The 24,609-nt window shown below is 32.4% G+C and overlaps 1 long non-coding RNA gene across 1 annotated transcript; it reads right to left on the minus strand.

Moving 5' to 3' along the window:
• Positions 1-6,674: 6,674 nt before the first annotated feature.
• LOC127714208 (uncharacterized) lies at positions 6,675-15,473 on the minus strand. Its single transcript, XR_007987621.1, has 5 exons — positions 15,316-15,473; positions 13,431-13,566; positions 12,254-12,375; positions 10,240-10,384; positions 6,675-6,846 (listed from the first exon to the last, which is right to left on the minus strand). It is a non-coding gene; the product is annotated as an uncharacterized LOC127714208 (long non-coding RNA).
• Positions 15,474-24,609: the final 9,136 nt, after the last annotated feature.

Consider the following 24,609-nt stretch of genomic DNA (forward strand, 5'->3'; position numbering starts at 1 on the left):
TATTGTGTAAAAGTTTCATAACATTTGGTTGAGGCAAACTAAAGATAGAAAAAAGAAACTAAAAATTCAGCAACTTTTTCCCTTTGTAAAGAAGCATGGCTCTAGAACAGTAAAAGTGACACTACCAAAATTCAAACTTGATCTGTATTTGGTGGTTTTAAGCATTGTGTATAATTTAAATAACATTTGGTAAAGACAAACTAAAGTTGATACGAAAACGAAAAATACAGCAATACTTCTATTTGTAAAAGGGCATAACTCTAGAACGGTTAAAGTGACACCACCAAAATTCAAACTTGGTCTGTGTTTTGTGCTAATAAGCAATGTGATTAAGTTTCATAACATTTGGTTGAGGCAAATTAAAGTTAGAGAACAGAAACCAACTTTGGGACGTACAATGGTAAACCTTAATGCCCCCTCCGCCACGGCAGGGGCATACAAATGTGTAAATATGACAATTGATAAAATTGAGCAAAATTCCATGAATGATCTTTGTACATGGTGGTCCTAAGGTTTTGAGAATCAAAACAGTATATACTAGTTAGGACCAGCAAATTTTCTTCAAGACACACAAGGAGAATTTATTTTGAGAACTATAAAGATCCTTATACAAATAATAATTCAGTTAGTTTATTTAAAAAATAATTGATAGACAAGCTGTCCTTTTCCATCATATACCAAACAAACATTGACAAAGTCTTGCACAGTTTAAGATAGATCGTTGGTATATATTTCCTCAGATAGAACACGTAGAATTTGCATGCCCCCACCGTAGCGAAGGGGGCATTAAGGTGTACCCTTGTTCATAAGTACGTCCGTTCTAGAGTTAATATACACCTTTACAAATGGAAAAATTGCTGACTTTTTTGTTTCCGTTCTCTAACTTAAGTTAGCCACAACCAAATGTTTTGAAACTTATACACAATGCTTATTACCATAAAATACAGATCTAGTTTGAATTTTATTGGTGTCACTTGTACTGTTAATGAGTTATGCCCCTTTAAAAATTGAAAAATTGCTGAATTTTTCGGTTTTGTTCTCTCTCTTTCGTCTGTCTGACATAGTTCATCTTACCCTGACCTCATTTTCTTAGAACATTGATGTTAAGTTAATATGATACTTGTATTAAAATCTTTATATAATAGAGTTTCAAAAGTAATTCATTGATAAATAAAACCAACCAGACATTTCAGGGTGTGCATTTTTGTTTAGCAGATCTTAGTCTAGGGCAATTTTTTTTTTAAATTGTTCATTATGATTTGTTTTACAGACAATCATGTTATGCTCATTATTGAAGGCTGTACGATGACCTGTGGTTGTCCATTTCTATGTCATTTGGTCTCTTGCGGAGAGTTGTCTCATTGGCAATTACAACACATCCTCTTATTTTTATACACAGACTTAAATGTTTTTCAATATTATTCTTTTTCACTAACAGCATCAATCCCAGGCACGACAACGGGTTATGCGTATTACCATTTTTTTCAAACTTCTGAGAAATCTTACATATAACTATAGAAGTAATGTTATGCTTAAATTCTTAAAATGCTTAGTTCATAAGTAAACACAATAAGATTCCACATTTTTTCAACAAATTTTATAATTTTGAAAAAAAAATATTTTTTTTACAAAAAAAAGGGGGGCTGCACCATACCCAGAGTGATGCGTTTTCGTTTTGTACAAGTATATCCTCATTATTCATATATTCTAGTTTAAAATTAACAAATGTATGTCAGAATTGCACATACAAATGGAATATTTTAGCTTTTTAAGTTCAAAATATTTGATTATTCATCTGTTTGGTAATCTGAATTTTGGTGAAAATTGACAATTTTTGACTAAAATTTTTTTAAAGAAAAAAACCACACGACTTTCTTTTTATTTTATGAATATATAGAATGTTGTCTTTTAAAATTTGTCACTGACATGTAAAAGTATTGTTGGTCTTGGTAGATCAACAGATTAAAAATTTAGGAGTTTTTGAAATTTTTCATTTTCGAATTTTAACACATTTTTAAATGGTTGCTATGGAAACAAACTATGTAGTAAATTCAAAATTTTTACGTTTTTGTATAGTTTGTGGTTTGGTTTGTCAATACTGTAAATATACTTATTGTTTGTATTGATTAACTTTATTTCAATTGTTCTTTAAAATCCCTTATATTTCAATTTTCAAAGGCTACTTTTGTACGTATTTTGGCAAAATTTTGTAAGGATGGTTTCCATGGCAACCAAGGTTCAAAAGAAAAAAATAATATATGAAACTTATTTTCATACCATACCTTCTTCATAAACAAAATATAAAGACATTTGAAGAGGGGTCATGAATCGCCCATCAACAGGAACCTGCATGATTCTTACAAAGACAGGTACTTAATTGGCAAAACCTGAATTTATCGCTTCATTACCCTGGTGTATTCAAACGTTAGAACTAGCGAGAAATGCTAAGCTATAAAATGTTTTTAAATTGTCCGTTTATGAATTTAGCAATTATAAAGAAAATAAGGGTTCAACTCCCTCAGACAAAGTTGACCTTACCTGTAGATCGATTTGGCTATGAATTTGGGTCATTTTGGTCATATACCTCCTTGGCTTTCAAATATTCGGCTTTGAGCGTTCCGGAAGAAGGTAAATCCAGAAAAGCGCTTTGGAATCCCGACATTTATAAATAGCTGTTTTAATTTTTTTTAAGGACTGATTGATTTTATTTGAGATAGTTAAAGCTGGTATAGTTCCTTCCATTTCTACATCTTCCATTTAAGTTATAATTTTCATGAGATATAATGTTTTTTACTTTCATTTTTATCGTTACAGGATGTAGAGGATTATGAAATCAAGAAGACGTTGATATAAAAAGAAAAACATTATCCCCATTTTGTAACTTTTAGTAAATATGCACAGATTAGTGGGACTTACATAGTTTGTGACAAAATAGTGTCAAGAAAGTAAATTAACGGCTACCACACACGAACTATCGAATACAACTTTATGAGTCATTATACTTTCTTTGTCACTGGTCAACTATCTACATAGACATGTATTTTTTGGATTGTTTGCACGGGGTTCAATAATTCTGTAGTATTGCAGAAAAAAATGATTATTATTTTTTTAGTTATATCTCATATTTGATGTAAAACATACTAAAACGTATATTCAAATTACAAAAAAGGTTTAAAAAAACAATTAACAATGCATGAATTCGTGATAATGTATCAGTATTTCGTGCAAAATTTAGACAAGACGTCATCTTATTATCCATCCAGATTATCACCGAAGACTGCCGACGGTCACATAACCCGATATAAACATAAATAAAAAAAGACAGCTGGGAAGCATGTGCAATCATATAATGACAATTTGTATAGATTTGTTTGAATTTATGTTACAGTTATAGATTTTTTTTTTAAAGGGTCAAAGTCTCAAATGGCCGTGTTGCAATATTTGTGACTAAATTTTGCTGGAAAATGACTAAGTTTCAAAGTCTGGAAAAAGGAGGAAAATAATCCTCAAACAATTCAATATTACCAGGTGCACAACTTTAACATATGTACAATCTTTCTGTTTTAGGGATCTGGGTTGAAAAATAGGAGGAGTTGCTTACACAAATCAGGTATCCACTTTTCCCCGAAACATCACCATACTATAAGCCGGTTTCGGACTTTGTCCAACCCGGCCAAATATATGAATATGAACGTTTAACCTGTAAAAAAATATTTTTTGTTGGTCGGATCAGTCAACGAAATGGTTATTCCTGGTGTCTCCCTTTTTTGCCTTTCTTTTCTTTTTAATGAATGAAATACGCGCTAAGCACATGCGCAACCCATTTCCACTAAGATCCAATAAAAGTTTACCTGAACACGGATTCAACTGAGGCTTTTTTAATGACTTCCATGTCAATAACACATCAGCAATATTGTTTAGCTTATTTTGACGAATTTACACCAAACTAACTGCTAAAAGAGATATATTATTTTTTTATTCCGCGTTTGTAAATATTGAAAACTAAAACAAAAATCTTATTTTAAATGTTTGTTTTATTCGTAGCTAATGCCCCTTAAAGTCACTTTTCAAATAAAATTATATATTAGATTTCTAATGTTAAGAAAATATTTGAATCATTGCTCGGCTTTGACTTTACTTTTTGTCTTTTTTTTTTTTTTTTTTTTGGTTTATAAGCTCTTTTTTTTCTTAACACGTTTTGGATTATCAAATATTTTGGCCTCAAGAATAACAGAAGATACATTTAATTTCGAAATGCGCATCTACGTTGTCGTGCAAGCATAACCTTCTATCTATTTCAAAGTATAAGAAAAGAGGATGTAGTTGACTTACACGTAACAAATATAAAGTCATTCTTTCCGTATTTTTTTCGGTGTGACGGAAATATTTGTTATAAGAACGGATGGACATTTATTTAACACACTAGATTTTTGAATAGTTTCGTCAAATGTTCCAAAAGTGTACATCGGATGTTTTGAATGTCTATACTATGGTTTGGTCATATTCTGTGTGTTCAAAAAGTGTTACAGAGTTTTGAAAGCGTCGACATGTTTAAAAACTACATGTATGTGTTTCACTAATTGTTGAAGGCTGCACGGTGACCTATAATTGCTCACATCTACATTATTTAGTCTCGTGTAGACATTTTTCTCATTTGGTAACAATGCCAAATCTTCAAATTTTTAAACTAAGTATGTATAATTGATACATAAAGGCACGTCAGTATTAAAAAACTAAAAACCTTACATTTAATTGATGAGTACTAACGTCCACATTTAGGAACACCATCAAGACAGACAGAAGATACTAAGGGGATATTCAAACTCATACAGTATACAAAACTAAAGATTGAGCAGCAAGAACCCCTTCATTCAAAACCGGGGGTGATCGAGATCCTGCTCCACATATGTTCCTGTTAGTTCAAACTCGATGATGTCACATTCGAGAAAAAGAGGACTGGACTGTGGTTACGATAATAGGAATATATCCCCGTCATCCGTGAAAATGATGTTCATTAAATATAATAAATAATTCAAAAAGTGTTCGATAATTGATATTTTTATTAACACTTATACTTCGTTCTTGTCCTCAATGTACGTGGTAATTTTTCCTCTTAACTTAAAAAAAACTCAATTCTAACAGAATGTAAATTGTTAATATTGGATATCAAGGATTTTCATTAACCGGTCTATTGATTTACAAGCTTTCAGCGCATCTTATAGCTAAGTGTATACATTTGTACTTGTGTAAACTGGTGTCATCATCCTTTATTATTTGATAAATATCTGAAGTTATAACTTCAATGCTTCAATTGTCGTCATTACTGAATGTAATATGCTATCAAACCTGTTTAAGTAAACATTGTAATATGCGTGTAATTAGATGATATGTGCACGAAAAGTAACATGATTTAAATCAATTTTTTCTTATAGAATATTTGTCATAAAACAAACATTGTGGGACTCACATGAATGAATAAAACATTAAAATGTTGAGTTTAATGTGTCTCTTTTTCAATTAAGGTGTGTAGAAAATGTTATTGAAAGTATGGATGAAAACAGAAGTATTTTGTACAACTCTAGTGAAACAGTCTTTATATGTTCATTTGATGGCACAACTAGAGTTGATTACCATTATTGGATATTGCATTTTGGAGCTGGAATAGTTTATATGTTCACATGTTTTGTAATTTTCACGATTGTCCGATTAGTAAAAAATGGAAAATGGTCAACAGATAATATTATGTTTCTAACGTTAGTTCTATGTGGATGGTGTACTGGAATTTTTGGGTACATCCCGAAGCAAATGATTCGTATATTTGAGAGAATCGATGATTCAAATTTTGTAAACAGTGATGGATATATTTACAACAAAAATAGTCGCTATCCAATTTGTCGTATAAATTATATATTAGAAATTATTTTGCTTGGAATGTGTTTTGATGTTTCTACGTTTGTTTTGACAATTCTCGCTGGTTTAAAGTTTGCTGCAATTCAATTTCCAATATGGATTCGATGTAACGTGAAGTCATCATATTGTAGTAGGTACATTTCAGTTGGAATACTACTGTCTTTAATCTTAAACATGTCGCAGATTTTAATTAAAAATTTTCCAAGAGGGGCTAACAAAAATACATGCTGTGATATGCTTGAAACGAAATTTAAAGTGTTTCATAAAGTGTCTTTTTATGCATGGATAGTTTTACAAATACTAAATTTCACTGCATTTTTAATGGCGTCTATATTAATTTTGAGACGTGTGGGTAAACAAAAAATGAATCGTAAAAACAACAATGATAGTGTTAACAAGCGGAACAAGCAAGCGCTTGCGAAACATGTAGCAATTGCTTTAGTTTTTATTCCGACTAACACTGCAAAGATTTTGTATCAAATGCATATAAAACTTAATGTATTTACATTAGGAACTACCATACAGTCTTTACAGTTATCTGCATTAGTTGGATTTATCTTGTGCATGTTCCTATATATCATCATCAGTACAGAGCTTACTTCGGTAATTTTTAATATCTCAAATATACATTGTTTTAGTTCAAAAGTAGAAATGAAACACCGTAACGTTGAATATATACATGATCATGTCAAAGAGTTGCAACAAACTCGATTTTGCAGGGAAAGTGGTCACTAAAAGTTTTGGAAGAAAATAAATATAAAACTTTGTGGACTTTTATTTCAATTAAAACTGCACGTTCTACAGTCGATCGACATTGTTTAAATCATACAAATGTATGGTTTAGTATCTTCAACTATTGGTAGAATTGCATGTGCGTTCTTCGGACTGCATGCTTTGATTACATCATGTGTACAACTTGCCCATTTATCTATAATTCTGAAAAAAACAAAAGATAGATTAAAAACACATATGCCATCAGCAAGCTACGAACAACATGTCAAACCAGTAAAAAACTTTATGCTAGAGCAAACAATTTTATTTGATGCGCATATCTCCAAAGGTATTGCTAACAAAGTTGTAAGCAGTAAACTGTATAAGATGTGACATCGCAAATCGTTTTCATTTTATCATCCATTTTACCTGAGTACAATAAAGACAAAATATAAAAGTAATCTCTCAAATCTGATATGTGCATAAACACCCTCTTGAATAAAACCTCCAATAGATATAGGAAGATGTGGTATGAGTGCCAATGAGACAACTCTCCATCCAAGTTACAATTTATAAAAGTAAACCATTATAGGTCAAGGTACGGCCTTCAACACGGAGCATTGGCTCACACCGAACAGCAAGCTATAAAGGGCCCCAAAAAAATACTAGTGTAAAACCATTCAAACGGAAAAACCAACGGTCTAATCTATATAAAAACGAGAAACACGTATGAACAACATAAACAGACGACAACTACTGTAATCAGATTCCTGACTTAGGACAGGTGCAAACATTTGCAGCGGGATTAAACGTTTTAATGGTACCAAACCTTCTCCCTTTTCTGAAACAATAGCATAACATCACAACATAGAAAAACACACTATAAAATATCAATTGGAAAGCTTAACTCAATCAAAAAACGTAAATTAACACACAATGAACGAATAAATTTGACCTGTGACACCTGAATGCAAATACACAGTTAATAAAAATTACAAGGGATAAATAATTAAAGTCAAAAGTAAATAAACAGGTTTAAAAAAAGTTAAAGACCTTGAATAATGGGAAGGCGGACAAACCATGTGCCTAGTAAATACTTAATATCTAGGAATGCGACTCATGTTGATTAATATGAATTATTATAAAACATAGATGATAATTTATTAGAAAAAGAAATGTCTGGAAAACGAGAATACATGATATTTTTGAAAGGCTGAAAGGTACAGCTATATAAATATAAAATAAAGTAGAATAGGATTTGTTAATATTTTAGAATTTAATGCTTCGTTTAATAATTGTATTGTAAACGCGTTGACCGAAGCACATTCCGCACTTCATGCAAAAAATATGCACACAATCAATGCTTTTACAACCCTATAAAATTATAAAAAATAGAAGCTTACATCCACTTCATTTGAACTTTGCTGGATAGTTGTCTCATTGGTAATCATACCCCATCTCCTTATTATTATCTTCTATTATAACATTTTTATGCTACAACCATGAACTTTAGAGTTATATCAAGCTATTTGTTTGTTTCTATGCATTGTTTTTTCACATTGTCACCGATAGCACGTGCAGTAAAAGCTGATGTATTTCAAACGGAAAATAAATATGATATTAGAGTGCTTTCCGATTGTTGTGAGCCAATAAAAAATACGTATTTGAATGCAACTTAGATGTAATATTAATGTTATTATTGTGCTTTAAAAGAAACTTAATATAAAGCCCATCGACAGATTTCAGAACTAAATAATTTAGAAAAAAAAAGATCAAGTGCAAAATATTATCTATGCATTAACTTATTCAGTGTATTGTTCAGTTATTAATTATAAAGTCGAACTTACTGCGGACAGTGAACTAATTGTTAGTTTACACGTCCATGTTATTACTTTATGTCTGCTGGATCCCATTTTATTTGTGTTGTGTTATTGTTTGTTAATTATTGTAAACCATCCACTTTTAAGGGTACGATTGTGTATTCGTATTAAAAATACTGTATAATATGAATTAATAGAGATGTTGCGTCAATAACCGCAACCCAACGACATGAAAGTACAAACATACATCTAGAGGGCAAAAGAATGGTGTCTATACATTATGTTAAACTCTAAATCGTTTCAATTCTATAAAAAAAATGCGAAAAAAAAAACGATTGCAATATATAAAATATATAACTTCAACACCCAATATTTCAAATAAAAAAATATAACCATTAAGATTTTACTTAAGACATATAGCAAAAAAAAAATATTCAGATATGACACAAGAAACATTTAGAAAGGACATAAGACGAATACTCATTGATAAAGTCATAATAATAAATTAACTGTTTACGAAACTTTGAATTGTTCGAAGTACTTATGGACTTTTTACCCTAGGAAAATATTATCCTAGCTGTATTTGACAATACCTTTCGAAATTTTGGGTGCTCAATGTTTTTCAACTCTATTTGGCCTTTTTGACTTTTTTGAATCGAGACTCACTTATAAGACTTTTGTAGACGAAAAGCACGTCTGGCGTACACAATTGTTATCCTAGTATCTATGATAAGTTTACTGACAATGTTCCTGACATGGGACATGCACATGGATATATGACGAGGATATCTATTTTTGTTGTTGTTAGATCTAACCCCTCCATTTAGGAGTTTAGTAACCAATACAAAATGTACATGTATTATGTGAATGTTAGCCTACGGTTTTTGTAGTTTAATTAATACAAATGGAAATCCTGACGATATGCAAACATTGTGTTTGCACTACTTATTCTGCAGGCTTATCTATTTTCATGGACATCAATTTTCGTGGATTGAAGAACAATTATATTTTAAGGGATACTTGATTTCATGGTTTGAACAAATTCCGCAGTGAAGCTTGATGGATAATGTATATTTCATTTGTTAAATTCAAGGTTCAAATATACCAACGAACAAGGTTCCTCAAATTTGCACTGGACTCAGTTCATATTAGAATTAACAATTTGAAACCTTCATTGTGGATTGTTCATCCCAGAGGCCTAAGTATCATAATAGTAGTTGGTGCTTTGGTACTGATATACCTTATACCATAAATTTCGAAAAAAAAAATGAATTTACATTAGAGTTCGGTATTTTTGTTAAACTTTTGTGCACGTACTCCAAATAGTGTGTTCAGTGGACCAGTAAATAACTGTATCTAAATAATCACGCCACAGTTTCTGTTTATCTCAAAAACTTTCAATAATACGTACATGGTACTTGGTAATGTCGGAAAGTGAGTTTTGTACAAGTGACCCCGTGTTACAGATTGCCTCATTCTGCTTACGGTAAATAATGATTGCAAAAACTCAGTAATGGACAAGTGGGTGGCCTGCTCAAAGGATAAATGTCTGTATCTACCAAACATACTTGTTTACACATCTGAAGTGTAATTTTCCCGCCCATTGGCTATCTTTGCAGAACCTATTAATTTATTTTTCTTGTCCTGAGTATACAAGAATTTGCCATTTCACCTTTAGCAAATAATTTCCAGATAATACTTCCAATATTTTCTTTGCGAAAAATCACCATAACACCGCAGTAGTTTGCCAGCGATTTTGGTTTTTAGTTTAAATGTCTTTTTTTAAAACATATCTTACCCACAGTCTACTGCGTTTGCTGTGCTTTGTGACTGGTTCCTCCTTCTTTTACTCAGTTCATCCGCTGCATCGTCGTAACATTTGTCAACCAACTGTTCTTGATACACCGGGTCATTATAGCAGGGGGAAATTAATCAATTCAATTCTACAATCATAAGAAAATGTTATGTTTGATCTATATTAGGCAAATTATGCAATAGAATTGAATATTTCCACTAATAATCTTCAATACAGAATAAACCAAAGAACTTGTATGATTTGTCAATTTCTCAAGAATACGGCTCATCATTATGAAAATAAGGAAATGTGAAATTATTGCCAATGAGATGGAAGAAAGCAACTATGTGTCACGATATGTCATTCAACAGTGAGAAATACCCATAACTTATAGTAACATATGAAAGTCGACATTGCAAAAGGAAAATTAATTCAAACAAAAACCCAGTATGTGATGCAGAAACCAACAACAACCACTGACTATGTTTTGGAACGACACAAACCGTTCAATAACCAGGGACAGTGGTGTAATAGCATAACATAAGAACAAATCGTACGCGTATCAATTAGTTAGAAATTGCTTAATTCAACGGATAACATATATATAAACAGAAGACAAAACGTAGCAATCTTCGAGATCTCGCATTTACTGAAAGCTAGTTTGAGGCCAATGCAGTTACAATAGATGAATCATGTTCGAAAAGACTAAATGACAAATCAGTATACATCCAACGGAATTTGTGTAAAGACGTCATAACCACTTTGAGAAAAGCGTGACCTTGTGCAATGTCAAAATTTAAGTAAATAGCAATGACAGGAATACAAGTTTTCGTAATTGTATAGCAATACATATTAAGTTAAAAAAATAAACAATCAATAAGAATACCGGAATACCGATATATAAATCGAAACATCTAATTACTACGGTATTTAGTCGATAATCTTATAAACCTTAAGTTTACGAGCAACGCGTTTACATTGATCGTATCTAAGTTTACGGGTTTTTTAAACAACATCAACTTTGAGGATGTCCTACCCCGTTTAAAATAAGAATTAAACAGGAGCAGACAAACTTCCAAATCAAATATTTGTATCTATGAAAAGTATTTTGTAAAACGTTCATGCTTATGAAGTATACATAAATGAATGATTAAAATTAAAATGTGTAAACAAGTAACGTCCAAACAAAATCTGCTTCCTAATTATCCGAAATACTCAAGGTTATTGTAACCTTTACCAACCTATTCCTTCGATAATAATGCCATTATGGTTTCCCTCGAAGTTTGGCAAATGGCTAAATGCGCTACAATTTATCAATTTAAATTAAAATAAACGAAGACTTTTCATAAAGAAAACATTTAAAGGAATACGGGAATTACCAGATATTTTGCACAGTACATCAAACCACAACATTCTTTTATATTTTTCAGTTGAAACCGTTGGAAAATCAAAATGATTGGGGGGAAAATATCGAAGTCCAAGGCAAATGCAAGAGACAACAGAACCCACAATTGATAGATTATTATTCTATAGTTGCTTGCTTCACGTTACAGGAAAATTCGAGCAATGTGAACAAAACAACCAATGATTGATAAACAATTATAGATAGGTATCGGCTAGCTTACCGATAGGTGGCAACTACCCATATTCGGGAGAACAATTAATACAATCAGTAAGTCCTTCAAAGTGGAGCAACCGGAATGAATGGCAGGACATTGCTACTAGAAAACTAGAGAATGTCGGTAGGGGCAGACATTTTGACTGTTGCAGGTTCCCTACGAACCCCTTTGTGTATTGTATGGGTTCTTTGACATTCATAGCGTGCCTACGTCTCCAATTGGACTGGACGTTGACTTCGTATGTATACTACAGTACTCATGTCGTCTATTGCATACACTCACTGGTAGAAGGAATACCAAAAGACATTTCTCTTGAAATATAAAAGCAAAGGAGATCTGAGTAGATCTTTATATAAGCCGACATAAATTGATTCAATTAACAGCACTATCATTTATACCTGCTTTGTAAGTGATGCAAATTGGATTGTATGTGTTTTTCATCATTCCAAACAATTGTTGTTGTACGACATCACATGCTGCTCCATTATCCTTAATGCAAGGCAGTATTTCCGAGAAGTACCTGGAACAATATACCTTGTACAAAAATTCATTCGTTACATAAATAACTGTACTTAATAACATAATTTCAATATCATTAAAAACCTATTTGATGGGTCAAAACAAGGCTAGCTACAGTACGAATGTAAGTTTGCCTTTTCACTTTTTCTGCAGCCCGGTTCATTTCATCAAACTTCAGTGATTTGTTTAATGTTTTGTAAACTGATGTTCCTATTTTCGTCGTTTTTTCCTTTCTTTTGGTCGTGATTTTTACCTTATTTACTACTAGTCGTCATAACAACCATTACAGTAATTTTGATTAACAAATTATTAAAGATACAGACATGCAACAACGGATTCAGAAGCATTTAATCATTCACGTACAATAATATTTTGAAGAAAAAAATTTGCCATAAAATTTAATGTTTTTTTTTTTGCTTGTGCAGTTTTAATCGTTTGTATCCCCTCCTATAAAACATATTTCCATAAATGTTGTTCCTGGTTTAACTGGTCTTTCTTCACATGACTGAAAAAGTCTACTAAAAATATATTGAAACGTTTTAAAAATGTTGCTTGCTTTGGAAATTTGGAAATTTTTTAACACCATCTCTGGAGAACGAGTGATAATAACTATTTTTGTATCGACGAAGCAATGCATGATAATAAGTATAAAGTTGGCTAAGCATGCATTGCAATTTTTTTGTAATGGAACTCGTATACGACTGATAACTAATAATCCGCTTCGCTGAATTGATTTTAAAAAGGTACATACAACTCCAAAGTTGTTTTGAGTCTGAAGTAATAACAACAAAGGAATACGCATGATAAAGCCACTTTTTTGGCCAATACAAACCAAATAATAAATATATAAAATTTTATCCTTCAGATGTTCATAAGACATTATTCTTACGTACATCAGCATTTAAATGCCAGAATATTGTCTTACCTATTGGCATTAGGGCTTCAAACTTCCTACATTACATTAAGTGCAAAACATCCAAAATTGACAAAATCACTGCCTTAATCATCCTCAGAACGAGGTTAAATGAATACAGTTGACTATAATGAAATACTCACGGACAGAAAACATCAAGGTAGTTCAAATGCATAGTCATCTTCCATTTGTGATTTTCTTCATCATATTCATAATCCATCAGCTCACTTGAATCAAACGTTGCATTTGGACATTTATACACTTCATCACAAGATCCACCTAAAGTTTGAACACAAGATCGTGATACTTAATTGATAGCTTTTAGTTTAGAAATGCTTGTTAATAATTATTAATTGATATTGTAAATGAAGAGTTATTTATCTTTTATACTCTTTAGGGATATGTTTATTCTGTGTTACTGTGTATTATGTTAAAGATTTTTATGACGGTAAAATATTTGTATTTGTTATTTGATTATATAAATATATTCGCTATTAACACAACTTCCAATACACTCCAGTGTATAGAAATTAAACACAGTTCTATGGCAATGTGCACGAATCATCTCTCTCTTACTCGGAGATTTCCGATAAAATGATATACGTATGAAACATGACGTAATACCTAATGGGAACTGTGATTGCCAACCTATAAATTTAGACAAATACGTCCCTCAAGTTTAAGCTAAATATTCCTAGACAATTACAACCATACACTGAAATGTTCGCCAATATCAAATAATTTTGAGGAGACGAAAATTAATAGAAATCATATATTTCTAGCTCACCTGGCCTACAGATCAAAGAGAGCTTTTCTCATCACTTGGCGTCCGTCGTTATCCATTAATTTTTACAAAATCTAATCCTCTGAAACTACTCAGCCAAATTTAACCAAACTTCACCACAGTGATCATTAAGGTATCTAGTTTTAAATGTGACCAATTATCCTTCCTGTCAATTACCATGGCTGACATGGCTAAAATAGAAGATAGGGGTAAATTACACGTTTTGTCTATTATCTTGAAGACCTCTATAGAGAAAATATGACGGGGCAAAAATGTTCAGAATGATGCGATCTACCTGTTGTCCGTTTTGCTCACAAATTGTTGTCAATATAATGGAATTCAATGTGACTGTCAAACAAGTGAGAGATTTAGCTAGCTATAAAACAAGGTTCGGACGTATGAAATTATTAAACGTGTTGTTTTCAATTTTTTTATCCACCATTTTCTACATAAGGAAATGCCTGTACCAAGTCAGTAATATGACAGTTGTTTTCCGTTCGTAAGATGTGTTTGACCTTTTGATTTATGCTATTTTATAAAGAACTTCCCGTTTTGAATTTCCCTTCTAGTTCGGTATTTTAGGTATTGTACTTTTTACATCAAAACTGTCAGACGATAAACTCCTTATAGGAGTTTTTGCCCTTTAATGTCGATGTTATAAGCTTAAATTTCCTGCAATATTATATGCAGTTTCATATCTAAAACAGGTAAAAAATCAAATTAAGCGTTCGATCTAAACATGTATGAACTGGAAATAATTTTATGTTATGAATGACAAATTATGTCATGTTTCCACTCACATGGATCAATTGTAAGGGTTTCTCTTTGTGCAGTTAACAAACTTACTGGGACCGTTACAAGTTTCATAACAAAATGATTCGGATAGATATGGTGTAAGACAAGTTAAAATTATCTATAAAAAATACATTCTTGATTTAAAAGTTTAATGGTTGTTAATGTTGATGTTGCAAGATTTGCTCTTGCAGTTGGTGTTCTTTTGAAAAAAGTTGCTGGCTTGAGTATTTAAATTCGTTGTCGATGATTTGGTATTTAAAACCTTAATTAAAAAATAATATTAAAATTATACAAATGTAAACAAGTCGAAGTTTTAATCGTTAAGAATCTGAGACAAATGGGTTAAACAGCTGGACGATTTTATACCCCAAACGGGTCAAATAATTGTAAAATAAAACTGAAATCTCATTAATTTTAAATTAGAAATGTACATAAATATATATTCTTACTTGCATGAACCATCATGAACTGGAAACAAACAAATATTGAACCAAACAGCCACATATTTTCTTTTTTCAAAGAATACCGAATGATTTTTGACTTATATATTGTATTCGTCGGTACATCGGAAACGAATATAACCACCTCTATTAATTACAAAATATCACAGCTGTAGTTTTCAAAGTCTTTATAAATTGATGACATTTTAAAACAATAATTGTTTCGAAAGGGAATTATCCGAATTTAAATATGGCTAATTGTCTGTACTTAGGGAAATTAGAGGAACCATGGTCTTTAAACTTTATTTGTGTAAAAATCTCAACAAGCAGACGTTTTTATTTCAAGTTATTTTTCAAAACACAATAATTTTGAGCATTGTTTTCGAAAACATGTCACGTTTTGGCAATTGCAATACGCTTTTCTTGCAATTAAAAATTTGAACGGTAATGAATTCCCGTTCTCTTTCAAAATAGCAAAAACAAAATATTGGCCTGTTGTCAAAAAAAATCTGATCATTTTGAACGCAGGAAATGTAAAATATTCATGTAAATTCGACATATTAATTTTAATAGAATACATCAGAACAAATATTAAAATACTTCAACAAAATATCATAATCAAACCATACTTACGACAAAGGATTTAAAATGTTTACCAACAAAAATTATTTAGAGTAAGCTCTCGTATGAAAATGTTAAAAAAAAATATTACTCGTTCCACCATCAGAATATCGTTGTTAACCTACTCACTATTTCAATTATAAATGTTCCATAACAAAATTTAATCGTCAGGAAATTAACTCTATGGGTACAAAGCAAAAAACCTTGACGTGTCCCCAAACCTGTCATATCCGCCATTTGTATCGATATCAACAAACGTGCCCGATAACGAAAAAAGTGAAAAGAGTGAAGTTTCGACCGGGAAACATTTGGATATAAACTGGACACATTGATAACCAAAACAATAAAAACAATAATTAATTTAACGAATATCACATTAAAATTGTGTAGCTTCATGCAAATACAAATAAATAAATAAAATGGCATGCAAATAAAATAGTCGTTAATCTGCCATTCTCTGGCGCCCTCCATGTATAATTTTTGGATTCATCATATAATGGTTTGATGGCTCTTTAGAAAGCTTCCATACCATTTGGTTGATGGTTATTTGGATTTGGCATGTCTCTTCCCATTGCATCACTCATTGACATCATGGCCCAAGCTTAAGAAAATATTTCAGAAAGAGCACAGACAACAGACGAGTTAAGGCTATATCGTCTAACAATGTGTGGCATCTCTCCTGGGGATGCACACATCAGAATTCAAACACGTGTGTATATAACCGTTTTCTTACACGGATTTGTTATGCATAATTTTGATTTCCATATAACGTTAATGATAAGGCATTGACGAGGTTATTACCACCACATGTAACAATATCGGTAATTTCAGATTCAATCATCTCAAATATTTGCATTTTGGACTCGCGTTTAGTAGCAGCTATCAATGCTCGGCATCCATATTGGTTTGCCTATGTAAATAAAAAATAAAAAAAATATTAAAGAATGATCTACCACTTAAGCAAATTATATGTTTCTTTGGATAAAATTACTTTTCAAACATAAGATTGATATATCAAGGCGGTGGTTACACGTGGGTGCTCATTTTCCAAAACCATCCTTTTTTTTGTTATTTCCCGCACTTCCCGCTTTGTTTCCCATTCCCCCAAATCACAGATTTGTTTTCTTTAATGCTTCCTTTAGGACTACCTAGAGCTGTCTGTTTGCTTTTGTGTGGTTCCACTGCATTGAAAATCGTACGCTGAGCTATCATGGATATATCATATAGGCGAAAACTATTTACAGGTTAAATGTTGAACAAGGGAAATATTTACTGGTAAAAAATATCCTTGACATAATTGAAAACTTAACATTAAGATTTTAAATTGTTTTTGTGCCTGTACATTGATGTATTTTGATTCATCTGATTTTGTCACATTTTCAACAACTACATTTCAAATTAAACTGCACCTTTAATACATGTACACATTAATTTAATTCAATATTTAGAAAATTAAATAAACACACACACACACACACACACCAAAATGAACCATTTTTCATCAACTGAAATAAACGCATATTATGAAATGCATGTAAAATCGAACATTAATTTACAGTTCAGAGGTTAATAGTATTTATAAATACTAGATTGTTTAAACTTTCGTTTCTTTTGTGCCTTCTCCGGACCTTTTTCCTCTGCCTTATAGGTAACGGTACTGTGATCAGCATCTTCAGATAAACAGACATCAGATGTGTCGATGTCAAAATTTGGCATTGTAGTTTCCTCTGAAAACGATGAAAATTTTACTTGTCCATATGGTATTTCTTCATCATATGTAGTATCCGGACTGGTTGTAACTTTAATATCACTATTACTTTTGTGTAGATCAGATGACTTTGAGATACTATTACCTTCAAATTCAGCTACATTCTCGGATACGACTGATCTATTTGAACAATCATTTGATTGATGGCTTTCATCACTGTCAGCATGATCTCCTTCTTCTTTCTGATCATCATCATAAAACTTTTGTAGGTTTGGTTGTAAGGTCCTAACACTTTATTTGAATCCGTCTTTTAGTTTGTAATTGCGCTTTCCATAGTAGGAGACGATTTCATATGGTCCCTTACATCTAATTTGCTCAACAGTGCCCATTCCGTGATTACGTCGAAAGTTTTTAAACAAAAACTTTTTCTCCAATTTAATGTGTTTTGGTCATTACATTTCTGCGCCTATCATAATTCTGGTTTTGGTCCGCCTGTTCTTTTTTAGTGTTCACCATCATCATTTGTTCTTGTTCATCTTTTTGTCTGTTTCAACCGGTTTACTTCACTTGTTAAATCAGACGAAGAAATTTCTACATTTTCAGCATAACTTGTTAAACCATACATCATTTCATTCGGTATGGTTGGTTTTCTAATATACATGGCCTCAAATGGGGTTATTTTAATACTCTCGAGAACAGACGTCCTGTTTGCAAATAAAAGTTCATTTATATACTCATGCCAGTTCTGTCTATCTTCCTTGATGAATTGATTATCACCACTAACCAATTACTCTATGGTTGAAACGATGATGTTGTTATGTGTTTTATGCCATTTTTAGGCGACAGTTCGTTCAAAATTTTGTTGGTGAATTCACCACCACAATCGGATACTAATTCATTACAACCTCCAAATCTATAAAATGTATCTTCAATTTTAAGACGCTATTTCTTTTGCAATTTTACTGTTGAAAGGGTATGCTTCAGGCCATTTAGATGTATAACCAACTGTAGTCAAAACATATCTGAAAAAAATGTTAAACAACTAAAATAATGATTTAGTAAAAAAAAATAGAACTCTGACCATCCGTCCGTGCGTCTGTTCTCAACTTCTTGAAAACAAAGAAAATTATAGAATCCTTTGGAAATTGGTATGTTACTGCCTTTTAAAGTGTTTACATTCCATTGTCCTATTTTGGGGTTATGTAGATTAAAAAAAATCACTAATTTTTTAAATATTTTTGTGAAAAGACACCTCCCTTTTCCTATCAAGAAAAAAAAAATGACCACCCTGCCGATAATTAATGATAAGTTTTATCGTTTGAACAGAATCTGTGAAAGGATAGAATTTTAGGTTTTTTACAGCTTCCTACGTCTTAAACTTGTTGCACAAAGGTAAAATGTTAACTATTGGATACCATGAACAATTTACCTTGATCTTTCTATCGATATCTTTGTAGAATAAAATTTCACACTGATCGCTGTGATCTGATGTTTATTTCAATAATTTTTAAAAACGTGTTTTACATTTTTGTAAATTATATGTAACCCTAAAATGTTTTTATAATATAGCTCACCCTTTAAATATAATTTAAAGTTGTTATAAACAAATATTAAGTCCAACATTAATTGACCAATGTATGGAGGGCTGCAATTGCAAGCACACATGTCACTCTATCATAGTTGAAACAGAAAGAGGTGTACAAGATTACGTGAACTTGGGTTGCCGTCATGTCAATTTAGAGTCAATCTTCAAACTAAACATATATTTAGTGGGAACAAAAGGAAAACATATACATGTAATTCAGAAAGTTTGCGTCTGCAGATTTTTAAGAAGCAAACACTATCTTCCTTTACTAGGCGTCGAATCAACTTGTTAAGAAACATTTGAACAGCTCAGGACGGGTGTTCCGTAGAGCTGATGGCTCATGGAAAACATCTAAAGAGAATAACTCACCAGCATATGGATACAGATTGATTGAAATAAATAAATTACAACAGCAATATCATGAAATAGCAAATCATGTTGTATTTTGTGAGAAGGCAAGATATATTGCAGTACGGGGTGATAATATGGTAGAGGTTATATCACAGCCAGCTAATTATGGATTAGCAACAACACTTCTGGCACGTTGCTCTGGTTGTCAACAGAAGCTTACGTTTGATACAAGCCCAAGGCTTAACACAAACGTCAGTAGACATTTCGATGTTCGATGTTAATGTCCGTGCTGTATGGGGAGCATTAGCAAGTGGACATGGATTAGCTCATCGAAATGAAGTTTTAGCAACTCTCCTACAATGTCCAAAACACTTTTTCAACAATAGAAAATGAAATAAGTCAGCGGTGGAAAGATTTTCTTCCTGAAGACTTTTCAGCAGCTATTGCAGAGGAAAAAGAATTGCAATTGAAAAGGATAAATTTCATGAAGGTGTGTATTTGTTGTTTTTCATTACCAATATGCTATAATTTATGGTGCATATCATCATGTTTAAATAGTCAAAATTTGGGCTGTGCAAATTGACTGCTTGTTTAACTGCATAAGTTAATTCTCAAGGTTTTTACTGGTTGATGAAAGAATTTAAAATGATAATACTGCAATGAATAAGATAATACATATATTTCAAGAAAAAATTATGTTTAATACAAAAGGAAATTTATGGTGTATCAATATGAATAAGGAAATATGGTGTGAATGCCAATGAGACAACTCTCCATCCAAGACACAATGAAGTTAAAGAAATCAATTATAGGTGTTAACAGTACAGCCTTCAACATGGAGCATTGGATTAAACCGAACAGCAAGCTATAAATTGTAAGAGCCCCATTTCATTATACACAAGACCACGAAATTAAATGAATAAGGAATCTTATTGTATATGATTTATATACTTTGCGATGAGTCTATACCTTTTTCTAAATAGTTTGCATTGTAAAAATAACGCTTAAATAATTTATTTCATTAAATGTCCATACAACATGTTACAGATCATATTTAAATTCTAAACAGATTGTATGCTCAGCGCATTTTTATCATTACCACATGTATAATGACCATGTTTGAAGTATAGCAGGAACTAGTTTACAATCAAATAAACCTATTTTTTACTCTTTTGTAGATATTCATTTCGTTCGGAGATAGGTGCATTTTTTTGTGCACATTGATGCGTAAATTTAGGATAAAGGCAACCAGGAGACCTCCAATTTATCAGACAGAGCAAAAAAAAAACAAACATTTTGGTATACAACATGTTGTAACTGTTATTTAAAATATATTTTTAATACATTTTTTTCTGTGATGTCAAAATATAGTTAAGATGAGCCTTAATCACTACTTTAGTTTTTATTTAACTACTCCATTATTAGTCCGTAGTATTTATATCGTCCGATTTCTTTACATGTATTTGCGGTCTTCTCAATCTTTTCACATTCAATGTTCACATCGGAATAAGGTCAGTTTGAATTTCCTTAGTAACTTAATTTCAAAAGTGTTAATTGGAATTTTAGGTTCAGAAAAAATATTGATACATATCTTTAAGTTAAATTTTAATAAATTACCCAAAAAAATACATACAGTTTCTCATGGTCATGGTAAACAATCTAAGGCTTTGTCCTGTGATCTTTTTTTTCTACTCGGGCAATATTGTTTGTATGTGAAAAAATTACCCATTGTACGAAATGTCTTTACGTAATTAACAGCTTCTTTTCGGGGAATTTTTGGTGGTCTTTTTGGACTTCTGCTGATTTCAACAATACTTATTCGCTAGAGTTTTGTTCAGTTCCTGGATATATTATTTTTTTCGTCGATCTAACAGTTCTGTACTTTTATGCATGGTGTTTTTCAACAGAAAATGTGCAGTACTGGTAATCCCTAGCTTGTTCACATTGTTCTATACTTAAAGTGAGGTATTGTAGATAATAATTCAAAGGAGAAGCAGGAATTGTCATGTGGTCAAGCGTGAAGCCCTATCCTAGTAATCAAAATATCATGCAGCCGTTTTAACTTATCTGTCTTGGTGTGACCCTTCTTACACCTTTATAGAATAGTGTTTTTATATTTCGTTATGGCCCCAAGTTAAAAGTGTCTGGGGAATAGAAATATGTTCACTACAGATATTGTTCCGGCTGGCAATAAAACCCTTGCCAAAGTGGGGCGTCCGTTTGGCTGTGTGGGATGTACAAGTACGCAGCCACGTCCGTTCTGAATGGGGACGTTAAATTCAATGTCTCGTGTAGAGAGTGCCACGTTAAGAACCCTTGCAACAACTCTTAGAGGGGTTCGTAGGTGGCATGTTGCAAGGCAAAATTTCTGTCCCTACCCAATTTACCCTGACTTTCCTGTGCAGTCCAAATTCTGCCGACCTTCATCCCGCAGTGTAAATATGTTTTCAAAACTATGCATTTCGAAAATGCAAAAAATTGCAAGGATATCATAAAAATGCTAGATGTAATTACTGATGACCAACACGACCTTTGATATTAGGTTCCCCTATCCAAGGCTTATGTTCACATTTTCTCTGTGTAAGATAATTGAAGTTAGAATTAAACTGCTTTATCAAAATATGAATTGTTTACTTTTTAACAGGTATTAAGTTTCTAATATTGGCGTAGTTCACCATGGTTAGACAACCGAGTTAGTGATCAGAGGCAATTGCCTCGGTAAAAAAAACCTTATAAACTTTAATGTCTCTTATGATATTTGAAACCAATTAAAATAAGAAATACATCATTCAACTTGCGCATAAAATACCGGTAATGTTTATATTGTTCTCAAGTTTTATTCTCGCTATTTCAATTTTATAATTTTTCACTAGCAGGGAACTTTAAATGTCAAAAGGAGTCACTAATTCCAGAGACATATATAGTTTTATATATGTCCGTTAATTCATGCAGATATAAAAGCACAAAAAAAAATACTGTTTAAATGTGTTATGAAGGCTTAATAATAACATCACTGTTTCCGTTAGAACTTCGGCCTGTTGTCACGATCATCATATGAATAAGTCAAACTATGCATGAAAATGTAAACTGCATGTCAGCTCTTTAGTTCAATTTGAAGACCTCCTAAGAAATATCAAGGCCAAACGCAATAAATACCAGTGCCGTGGCACACTTTACATGCGTTTGAATGTCCCCTCGGTATAATCTTTGGCCTCTCTTTTACATGTGTATGAAGATTTTTGCTGTTCAATATGTCCGTCTTTTTGTGCTGATAATCTATTAGTTGATTCGTGACCATTGAATTAATAATAAATTGATCATCACAAAATTATAAAAAAAACTCATTCGTTCCTACAGCCACCGATATCAGAGTGTACGACGGCTTGGAAAAATATCAGCAGATTTGGTATTTGAGCTGGTTTTAAGTTACTGCTGGCAAGCCATGACACTTGTCAGTAGTTATCATGTGATATTTATATACCTTTGAGTATGGTATAGTTATATTGGTTAAACTCATACAGTCGATCTGTCTCATAAAAAATACCCCCATACATGTACATCTCCTTTTAATGTAAAGAATTACAAATCTTGGAAGTTCACCGAAATGCATCTATTTTAAAAAGGGGTTAATGTTTTAGAGAAAATGTATGTACTCTCTGAACATCGCAAATGACGTAAGTACCTAGGTACCAGTACTAAAGTTATAAATCTGAAGTAAAACTTAGCGTAAGGCATATTTACATAATTATAATGAAATATAATGAAACATCAGTTATTTGTCTGTCTGTCTGTCTGTCTGTCTGTCTGTCTGTCTGTCATTTAATCAATCATGCAATCAATCACTATATGTCCGTCTGTCAATTAATTAATCAATCAATCAATCTATCAATGAGTTAAACTTGACACTTTTAAGATATCAGAATGCCCCATAAGGGAAAGGGGATTTACGGACAATATGATGTTGAGGCACTAAAAAATTCAGTTGATGCAGTCAAAAGTGGAATGTCAATTAGAAAGGCAGCAAAACGCTATGGTGTTCCCAAATCAAGTTTGAACGACAGAACAACTGGTAAGAAACCAATAGTACTAGAATTTGGTAGAAAGCCAACCATACCAATTGAAATTGAAGATAGAATGGTGGAGGTAGTCTTGACATTATCAGAAAAGGGCTTTGGAATAACGAAGAGACAGATGTTGGCACGCGTTGGCACTCTAGTCAGACAAATGGATCTAAAAAACTCCTTTTCACAATGGTATACCTGGAAAGGATTTAAAAATAGACATCCTGAAGTTGTAATCAGAAAACCCGAGAACTTTCAACGGTAAGATCAAGGATGCTGAATGCAACTGTTGTTGGTAACTATTTCAAGGAACTACAGACAGTAACACAAGAACTTTCCCCTACATCAATCTGGAATATGGATGAAACTGAGATCAATCTGGAACATCAGCCTGCTAGAGTATTAGCGCGGAGGGGCGCTAAATCAGTCCCTGGTCGTGTAGGGAATACACGCGAAAACATAACCCTCCTTCCATGTCAATGCCGCAGGGGAAAAATGCCAACATTCATTGATGTAAAAGGCAAAACTCCGCGTTCTCTGAGATCATATAACATGCATGAACCCAGAAAACGTCCAGTGGCGCTTCCAGCTAAAAGCATGGATGGATGATGAGCTGGGTGAAAATTGGTTTATAACCTGTTTCTAAAACACTGTGGTCCCCAGCGACCACAGGTTCTAATCTTAGATTCGCATCACACGCACGAGACATTGGGACTGTTAGAAGCAGCCCTTGCCAACAGAATAGAGGGACTTGCATTTCCACCCCATACCACACACTTCTTATGTCCTCTTGACCGCACAATGTTTGGTCCTTTAATGAAGGAATATGGGTACTTATGTACCGAATACATGTCATCTGACTCCAATAACATTGTCAACAAGGAATCAGCCCCTAAAATAATTAAACAGGCATATGAGAAAGCCTTTACAAGAGTCAACATAGAAGCGGGGTTTGAATCAACAGGAATTTACAACTG

The sequence above is a fragment of the Mytilus californianus genome, unplaced genomic scaffold (assembly GCF_021869535.1).
Source record: "Mytilus californianus isolate M0D057914Y unplaced genomic scaffold, xbMytCali1.0.p SCAF_1, whole genome shotgun sequence".
NCBI lineage: Eukaryota > Metazoa > Mollusca > Bivalvia > Mytilida > Mytilidae > Mytilus > Mytilus californianus.